At 36.3% G+C, this 8,887-nt stretch overlaps 1 pseudogene; it reads right to left on the bottom strand.

Annotated features, from left to right (window-relative positions):
• Window positions 1-359: 359 nt before the first annotated feature.
• LOC124989432 (putative vomeronasal receptor-like protein 4) lies at window positions 360-1,126 on the bottom strand (annotated as a pseudogene).
• Window positions 1,127-8,887: the final 7,761 nt, after the last annotated feature.

The following is an 8,887-nucleotide window of genomic DNA, read 5'->3' as shown; positions in this document are numbered from 1 at the left end:
AAGGTCATGGAACCCGCAGTTGCCTGAAGTGTGAGGATGGAGAATGGGAGAAAAGATGGGTCCCTCTGGCTCCATTTGACCTCTGCCTCAGGTAAGGGCTGCCGGATACCAGGCTTGCTATCTGCCAATGTACACTTATGCATTTACTCTTGCTTGATTTTTTTAAGTACAAGTTATAGGATTATGAGCAGTTTCTACATATTTCCTTACTGAAGAGATCGAAGAAATAGACATTTTCTCAAATCTCACTGAGCAATATTTAGAAAGATTTCCATCCCTGTGGATCAGCACAAAAGAACGGAGAATTGTATGGCCAAGGGTGAGAAAATCTTGAATAGTTACTGTTATGAAATTATTTCCTAAGGGGACAGTTGAATAGAAAAAGAAAGCAATCTGTCCAGTAGAAGAATAGAAAACAGAGCATCAGAAGGAGAACACTTTGAGCATCCTTCTTCTCAGGGGCAGTTATGTAGAGGAGCTTGGAAGTCTGAAGGTAGAGAACATGCTTGTGGTGCTTGTGGAGGAGGAACACCATGTAGCCACTAGCCTAGCCCATGACACCCTGGAACCCAGCATCTCGAAGGATCATGAGAACAATAAAAATCCATCTGATTATCCAGATTTCAGGCAGAAAATAACAGTATTTCTCACTTTTCCTAGTTTCTGATGTGTTCATTGTGTTGATGTATTTGATGTAAAGTGGTAATTTCATGCTTATGAGAGCATTGAGTATCCAAAAGAAGAGCAACAAGGGAAGGATGCACCAGGCAGACCTGGGCTTCAGCCTCCTCCACCTGGAGGCTCTGGGACTGGTGGCAATGGCCTGGACCACTGTGAGGAGATTGGTGGTGCAGATGGACAGGCCACGGGCCACCCTCTGCAGGTAAGCAACAGTTTTACAGCCTACATCATCTTGAACATTTCTTAAACCAAAATCTGCTATTGTCTTTTGCATTCCTCTGCAAAAAAGCATTAGGATGTTTGTAAAAGCCAAGTGGATGAGAATAAGATTAACTGATTTCTTCTCAGAACTCACTAAGAAAATGAACATACAATTCACAAAAACAGAAATATTTCCCACTATGCCAAATCCACTTAGAAAGAGGAACACTGTTATCTTGATCATGTTCAAACTCTTTGTAATTTTATGGACAGAAAAACTTCAGTTCTTTGACATCCTTCCTGAGAATAGCATCAGGTGCATTGATAGGAACCTGCAAATACAATTAGGTCAAGCACATTTCTGCTGTATTGAAGATGGTCATGGTACATGCTGTGGACCAGAACTTTGTCCAAAAAATGTCTTCATTTCCCCATGGCACTCTTGGAAGAACATTCTGTAACCTTATGAGGCATTTGTTGAAGAAGAAATAAATATGTGAAGTTGCAAAGCAGACTTTCTATATTTGATTCCCACATTAGCATAACTGAACTGCTTGTTCAAGCCATTAAATATCTCATATATTATAAATCCCAACTCCTCTTGAATTCACCTAAAAGTTCCCAGTCTGAAACCTCCCCTGTGTTTTCTGCTTCATTGACCATATTCCCAACAGTCAATTCCAAAGGCCACTCATCTTTAACTCTCTTCCTCTGCAAAATTCAAAATACACACAAATCTTGTGGGTTCAACTCAACACCTCTTATATTTCCCAATATTTGTTTCTTCTGTAAAACCTCTTCCTTTGTTCACTATATATGCCTCATTTTGATTAGTAAGACCACTCCAGAGTCACCTCCCGTGTCCAGTTTGCATCTTTAATTCATGTACTTCTACATCTAAGGATTGTCTTTTAAAACTCAAACTGATTCTGTGATTTCACTCCTCATAACTTTTCAGGAGACATTTCTGGTATGAACATCAAATAAACACATGCTATAGCACTTCAGCTGTTAAAGGTTAATCAGATACAGGTCTCCAGGAAGACACCTCCAGAATGAGTCAGAATATGGACTGCAGGGAGGCAGAAACCAGGAGATGCCGCCTAGCAGTGGCCCATGGGCAGGTATGAGTTCTGACTCAGTGAACACAGGGACTCTCAGGGAGGCCTAGACCAGATGTGGCATGTTATATATATCAAGGGGGCTCAAAAGCACATTCGCTAGGTGTTGTGGTGTTGTGCACTGTGCAGATGAGTGTGGCTTATGGGGTAGGAATCCAAAGGGAAGACAGGTATAGCAATGGCCTGGTGTCACAGGGAGGGAAGGTGACTTCACTCAGATGGGGCCATATTGGCCTTAGAACTTCTGTGTAACCCTGTCTGCAGTCGTCCTAGCAGCCAAATTGGCTCACGTCTGTCCTCTCCATCTCCTAATGAGCAGGGCTGCTTTGACATTATCACTCCATGTTGATGGATCTCCTCCCTCCCCCTCACCTTTCCTTTCTTCTCTTCTCTTTCTTTCTTGCTTTTTCTTGCTTCTTTCTGTTTTCAATGAGTTTTAAGGGTTCTTTTAAAACATGTTGATTGATATTGTTACAGGGCGCAACTTAACAACAGACCGATCACCACTGAGAAGTTCAAATTTGAGACTCTTTATTAAGCCAGGCAGCTGACTGTCTCACACAATGCCCCAAAAAATGACAATTGGGAGAACAGCCCCAACCACAGGGTTATAGGTGTTCTGATACCAAGTATAATACTAATCATAAGTGTCTGTGCTATGATTCAAAATTACACATTAACGTCATGAGATCATCGACAGAGGGGGAAGTGGGTCAGAATGACCCTTACCTAGGTACAAACTAAAGAATGGTTGCTAAAATCCACACAATCACTGTTCACATGGTACATTGTTTGGGAGCAATAGGAATCAAAAGAGAGCAATTCTTTACTACATAGGAGTTGACATTGTATATTATTAAACATGTTACACCAAGTAACTGATGATGGGCACAGAGGTGGGGTGTTCCCATGGGAGAAGCTTATTTCCTACATAACATGGATTCTCAGAGCAAAATGGAGTCTGTTTAGTCAGTTCCTTAGAGTCTGGCCTATAACATTCTCATGCAGCCAGATCTGTCAATTCATCACATTCCCAACCTCTTTTTTGTACATAATCAAATCATGAATTGATTAGTTAAATTTTTTTCAGTCTTATCTTTAGATGGTGGTTGGGGTCTCTGAGGGCTGTCCATATCTCTGTTGTCTTAACTCAGATGTGATGAGTCCATAATATGAGTAAGGTCCCTTCCATTTCAGCCAGGAGTTAGTCCTTTCTGGAACAATTTGATGTAGACATAGTCTTCTGACTGAAATGGGTGTTGGAAATCAGTGGTCTCTTGGGGCTGGTTCTCTCATAACTTGAACCTGTTAGAGAGACTTAACAACAGGTTAGAGAGGAGCAGGTTATTGGTAAGGATGGAGGAAGGGCTCTGAAATCCTTAACATTTTAATCTCTCAGAGGTCATTTGCCTCCAAATTTCTGGACTCAAACTTGTCCTTATTTTGTGATTTAATCTAATTTACCTACCTATATCGACTGTCATTTAAAATTTTTATTATTTCCCCTCTAATTTTAGGGACATTTTACTGCTGTATGGAAAAAAGGCGATGATCGCTCTTGCTGCTTGCTCTTTTTTCCCTGGGTTTAGGCTGACTCTGAGGGCAAGAGCCAAATATTGATTCTCTTGACACCTTTATTTTAAACTCAATCTTTAAGTTTTGATCTTAAACATTCAGCTAGTCAGATTCACCAGTCATTCAGTAAGAACACTGAATTTTAAATTTAATGTCTATGACTTTATAGTTATTTACCAACTTTTATTAAACTGGGGTCTATATTATCTGCCCTATAGGTCATGGATTATTTTCTCAATTTAATTTAGATTGTTCTTTAAGCTGTACCTCTGTAAAACATTAATCAGTCACCAGTTACAGAGTTTACAAGGAAAATACAATATGGTATTAACAAGAGTATCAACATATTTAGTTGTGTAATAGCTATCTTAAATTCTGGCTGAGCTATATATTATATCCCTGTTTGAGATCACAGTAATTTTATAACAAAAAAGCAATCTTTTGAATATAACATTATGTGAACTGATGTCTGATTTATTTTGAAGCCACTGTAACATGTAGTAAGGTGGGAGGCAGAACCTTATCTTAGGTAAGGCAGGGCTCTTCATATATCTTAGGTAAAGCGATCTAGCTCTAAAGCTGAAGTTTATTTTCTTTAAATATCATTTATGAGGTTTACATATATTGTTTCCTAAGTCTATATAAATGTTAATTAACACAGTATGATATTACAGCTAAAACATGAATCAAAGAAAGCTGACAGAGCTTTTAACTTTCCTTTTGTAAAGTGGCAAAATGTTTTCCTGTTTCATGACATTAACCTTTAAACAGATCAGACTCTCATTATCTTTTAGAAATACATTTACATTTTTATCCCAGTGCAGAAGGAAACATAAGGTTCAGGTCCAGTTGCAGAACACTAAGTGATATAGTTAAATCCCCAATAAAATTTTTTATTCTAATTAGTTTAAAATTACCATTGCAACTTGAGGTTGGAGAACAACAGCTTGATAAATAAGAGTAATAGAATAATAATTGCATTGATCTTTTTATATTAACAATGTTTAGTTTTTAAAGAAAATTTAGACTTTGTAATGCAGTACAATACACTACAATAACAGTTGCTATTAACCAGTGTTCTTCAAACCACCAATTTATAAGACTATTTGCACTAGAGAATAAAATTTAACAGGCACAATGTTAAGACTAAATTAATATTTTAAAAATTATTGGTCATTTCAGCATATAGACTGAACTTTGGTTTATAACAGTACATTAATATTTGACCTCAGGATAAACCTTGAATCATTTTAATTGTTGTGTTACTTACATATACATGTGAAACTTTTAAAATTTACTCTTAATTAGCATTTTTAATCACTTAGACATTCTTGTTGTTTACTTAGATGTATTACAGCTTTATTTTGTCACATAGATTTTTTAACCTAGAAACAATTTTTACTAAATATATTTTTATACTTAGAAACTTTTAATGTTTTAATCTGTTGATCCCTTTCTTAAAATTTATATTTTAAAACAACCCTTCTAAATTTAAATAAATAACTCCATTTTAATCAGATGAACTACTTTGGTACTTATACAAATCTATTTAAATATAGTTGAAACTTTTGGACACTTTATATAGAATAATACCTGTCAAGATTTTTAGCACCCCTGTTTTAAGTGATAACTCAAAGTAAATTTAAATCCTCTTTATATTTACCAATTTATGAAAACACCAAAAATGTTTTTTTTATTATTTTATTGTAAACAAATGGGATACATGTTGTTTTTCTGTTTGTACATGGCGTAAAGGCATACCATTTGTGCAATAATAAATTTACATAGAGTAATGCAGTTTGATTCATTTAGCTATTTTTCCCTTCCCCCCCACCCCTCCCACCCCTCTTTACCGTATATACAGTCCTTCCTTCCTCCATTCTTGCCCGCCTCCCTAACCATAATGCTAACCCTAACACTAACCCTGCCCACCCTCCATTATGTGTCATGATTCACTTATTAGCGATATCATTCGTCCTTTGTTTTTTGAGATTGGCTTATCTCACTTAGCATGATATTCTCCAATTTCATCCATTTGCCTGCAAATGCCATAATTTTATCATTCTTTATGGCTGAGTAATATTCCATTGTATATAAATACCACAGTTTCTTTACCCATTCATCTATTGAAGGACATCTAGGTTGGTTCAACAATCTAGCTATTGTGAACTGAGCAGCTATGAACATTGATGTGGCTGTATCTCTGTAATATGCTGATTTTAAGTCCTTTGGGTATAGGCCAAGGAGTGGGATAGCTGGGTCAAATGGTGGTTCCATTCCAAGTTTTCTAAGGAGTCTCCACACTGCTTTCCAGAGTGGCTGCACTAATTTGCAAACCCACCAGCAATGTATGAGTGTACCTTTATCCCCACATCCTCACCAACACCTGTTGTTGCTTGTATTCTTGATAATCGCCATTCTAATTGGAGTGAGATGGAATCTTAGGGTGGTTTTGATTTGCATTTCTCTTATTACTAGAGATGTTGAACATTTTTCCATATGTTTGTTGATTGCTTGTAGATCCTCTTCTGTGAAGTGTCTATTCATTTTCTTAGCCCATTTGTCGATTGGATTATTTGCATTCTTGGTGTAGAGTTTTTTGGGTTCTTTATAGATTCTGGAGATTAGTGCTCTATCTGAAGTATGATTGGCAAAGATTTTCTCCCACTCTGTAGGATCTTTCTTTCCATTGCTGATAGTTTCCTTTGCTGAGAGAAAGCTTTTTAGTTTGAATCTATCCCAGTTATTGATTCTTGCTTTTATTTCTTGTGCTATGGGAGTCCTGTTGAGGAAGTCTGGTCCTAAGTCGACATGTTGAAGCTCTGGACCTACTTTTTCTTCTATAAGATGCAAGGTCTCTGGTCTGATTCCGAGATCCTTAATCCATTTTGAGTTTAGTTTCATGCATGGTGAGAGATATGGGATTAGTTTCATTCTGTTGCATAGGGATTTCCAATTCTCCCAGCACCATTTGTTGAAGAGGCTATCTATTCTCCATTGCATATTTTTGGCCCCTTTGTCTAGTATGAGAAAATTGTATTTATTTGGGTTTGTGTCCGTGTCCTCTATTCTGTACCATTGATCCACCTGTCCTATTTTGGTATCAATACCATGCCGTTTTTCTTACTATTGCTTTGTAGTAGAGTTGAAGATCGGGTATTGCGATACCCCCTGCTTCACTCTTTCTACTGAGGATTGCTTTAGATATTCTGGGTTTTTTATTCTTCCAGATGAATTTCATAACTTATTGCTCTATTTCTGTAAGGTACATCATTGGGACTTTAATTGGAATTGCATTGAATCTGTATAGCACTTTTGGTAGTATGGCCATTTTGACAATATTAATTCTTCCTATCCAAGAAGATGGGAGATCTTTCCATCTTCTGAGGTTTTCCTTAATTTCTTTCTTTAGTGTTCTGTAGTTCTCACTGTAGAGGTCTTTCACCTCTTTTGTGAGATTGATTCCCAAGTATTTTATTTTTTTCGATGCTATTGCGAATGGGGTAGTTTTCCTAATTTCTCATTCTGAAGATTCATCACTTATGTATAAAAATGCCTTAGATTTATGTGCATTGATCTTATATCCCGCTACTTTACTGAATTCACTTATGAGATCTAAAAGTTTTCTGGTGGAATTTCCTGGTTCCTCTAAGTATATAATCATATCATCAGGAAATAGGGATAGTTTGAGTTCTTCTTTTCCTATTCGTATCCCTTTAATTTCTTTGGACTGTCTAATTGCTCTGGCTACAGTTTCAAGGACGATATTGAAAAGAAGTGGTGAAAGAGGGCATCCCTGCCTCATTCCAGTTTTAAGGGGAAATGCTTTCAGTTTTTCACCATTTAGAATGATATTAGCCACGGGCTTAGCATAGATGGCCTTTACAATGTTAAGGAATGTTCCCACTATCCCTATATTTTCTAGTGTATTGAGCATGAAGGGGTGCTGTATTTTATCAAATGCCTTCTCTGCATCTATTGAAATAATCATGTGATTCTTGACTTTAAGTCTATTGATATGGTGAATTACATTTATTGATTTCCTGATGTTGAACCAACCTTGCATCCCTGGGATGAAACCCACTTGATCATGGTGCACTATCTTTTTAATATGTTTTTGTATGTGATTTGCTCAAATTTTGTTTAGAATTTTTGCATTGATGTTCATTAAGGATATTGGTCTGAAATTTTCTTTCTTCGATGTGTCTCTGTCTGGTTTAGGTTTCAGGGTGATATTGGCTTCATAGAATGAGTTTGGGAGGGTTCCCGCCTCTTCTGTTTTATGGAATACTTTGAGAAGTATTGGAATGAGCTCTTCTTTAAAGGTTTTGTAGAACTCGGCTGAAAACCCATCTGGTCCTGGACTTTACTTTGTTGGTAGGCTGTTGATGACTTAATCTATTTTATTACTTGAAATTGGTCTATTTAAATTGTGTATGTCCTCCTCATTCGGTTTAGACAATTCATATGTCTCTAGAAACCTGTTGATGTCTTCAAATTTTTCTACTTTTTTGGAGTATAGGTTTTCAAAATAGCTTCTAATTATGTTTTGTATTTCAGTTGTGTCTGTTGTGATATTTCCTTGTTCATTCTGAATTTTAGTAATTTGGGTTTTCTCTCATCTTCTCTTTGTTAGTATGGCTAAAGGTTTTTCAATTTTGTTTATTTTTTCAAAGAACCAACTATTTATTTTGTCAATTTTTTGTATTGTTTCTTTTGTTTCAATTTCATTGATTTCAGCTCTGAGTTTAACTATTTCCTGTGTTCTACTACTATTGGTGTTGTTCTGTTCTTTTTTTCTAGGGCTTTGAGCTGTAGTGTTAGGTCGTTTATTTGTTGAGTTTTGCTTCTTTTATTAAATGCGCTCCATGAAATAAATTTTCCTCTAAGTACTGCTTTCATAGTGTCTCAAAGATTTTGATATGATGTTTCTTTGTTCTCATTGACCTCTAAGAATTTTTTAATTTCCTTCCTAATATCTTCTGTTATCCATTCATCATGTAATAGCATATTGTTTAATCTCCAGGTGTTGGAGTAGTTTCTGTTTATTACTCTTTCATTTATTTCTAACTTCAATCCATTATGATCTGATAGAATACAAGGTAGTGTCTCTATCTTCTTGTATTTGCTAACATTAGCTTTGTGGCATAATATATGGTCTATTTTAGAGAAGGTTCCATGTGCTGCTGAGAAGAAAGTGTATTCGCTATTGGTTGGATGGTATATTCTATAAATGTCTGTTAAGTCTAAATTATTGATTGTGTTATTGAGATCTATGGTTTCTTTGTTCAATTTCTTTTGGAAGATCT

Source organism: Sciurus carolinensis, chromosome 7 (assembly GCF_902686445.1).
Source record: "Sciurus carolinensis chromosome 7, mSciCar1.2, whole genome shotgun sequence".
NCBI classification, from domain to species: Eukaryota; Metazoa; Chordata; class Mammalia; order Rodentia; family Sciuridae; genus Sciurus; species Sciurus carolinensis.
Note: the sequence above shows the minus strand (reverse complement) of the source record. Positions and strands in the feature narration are given on the sequence as shown.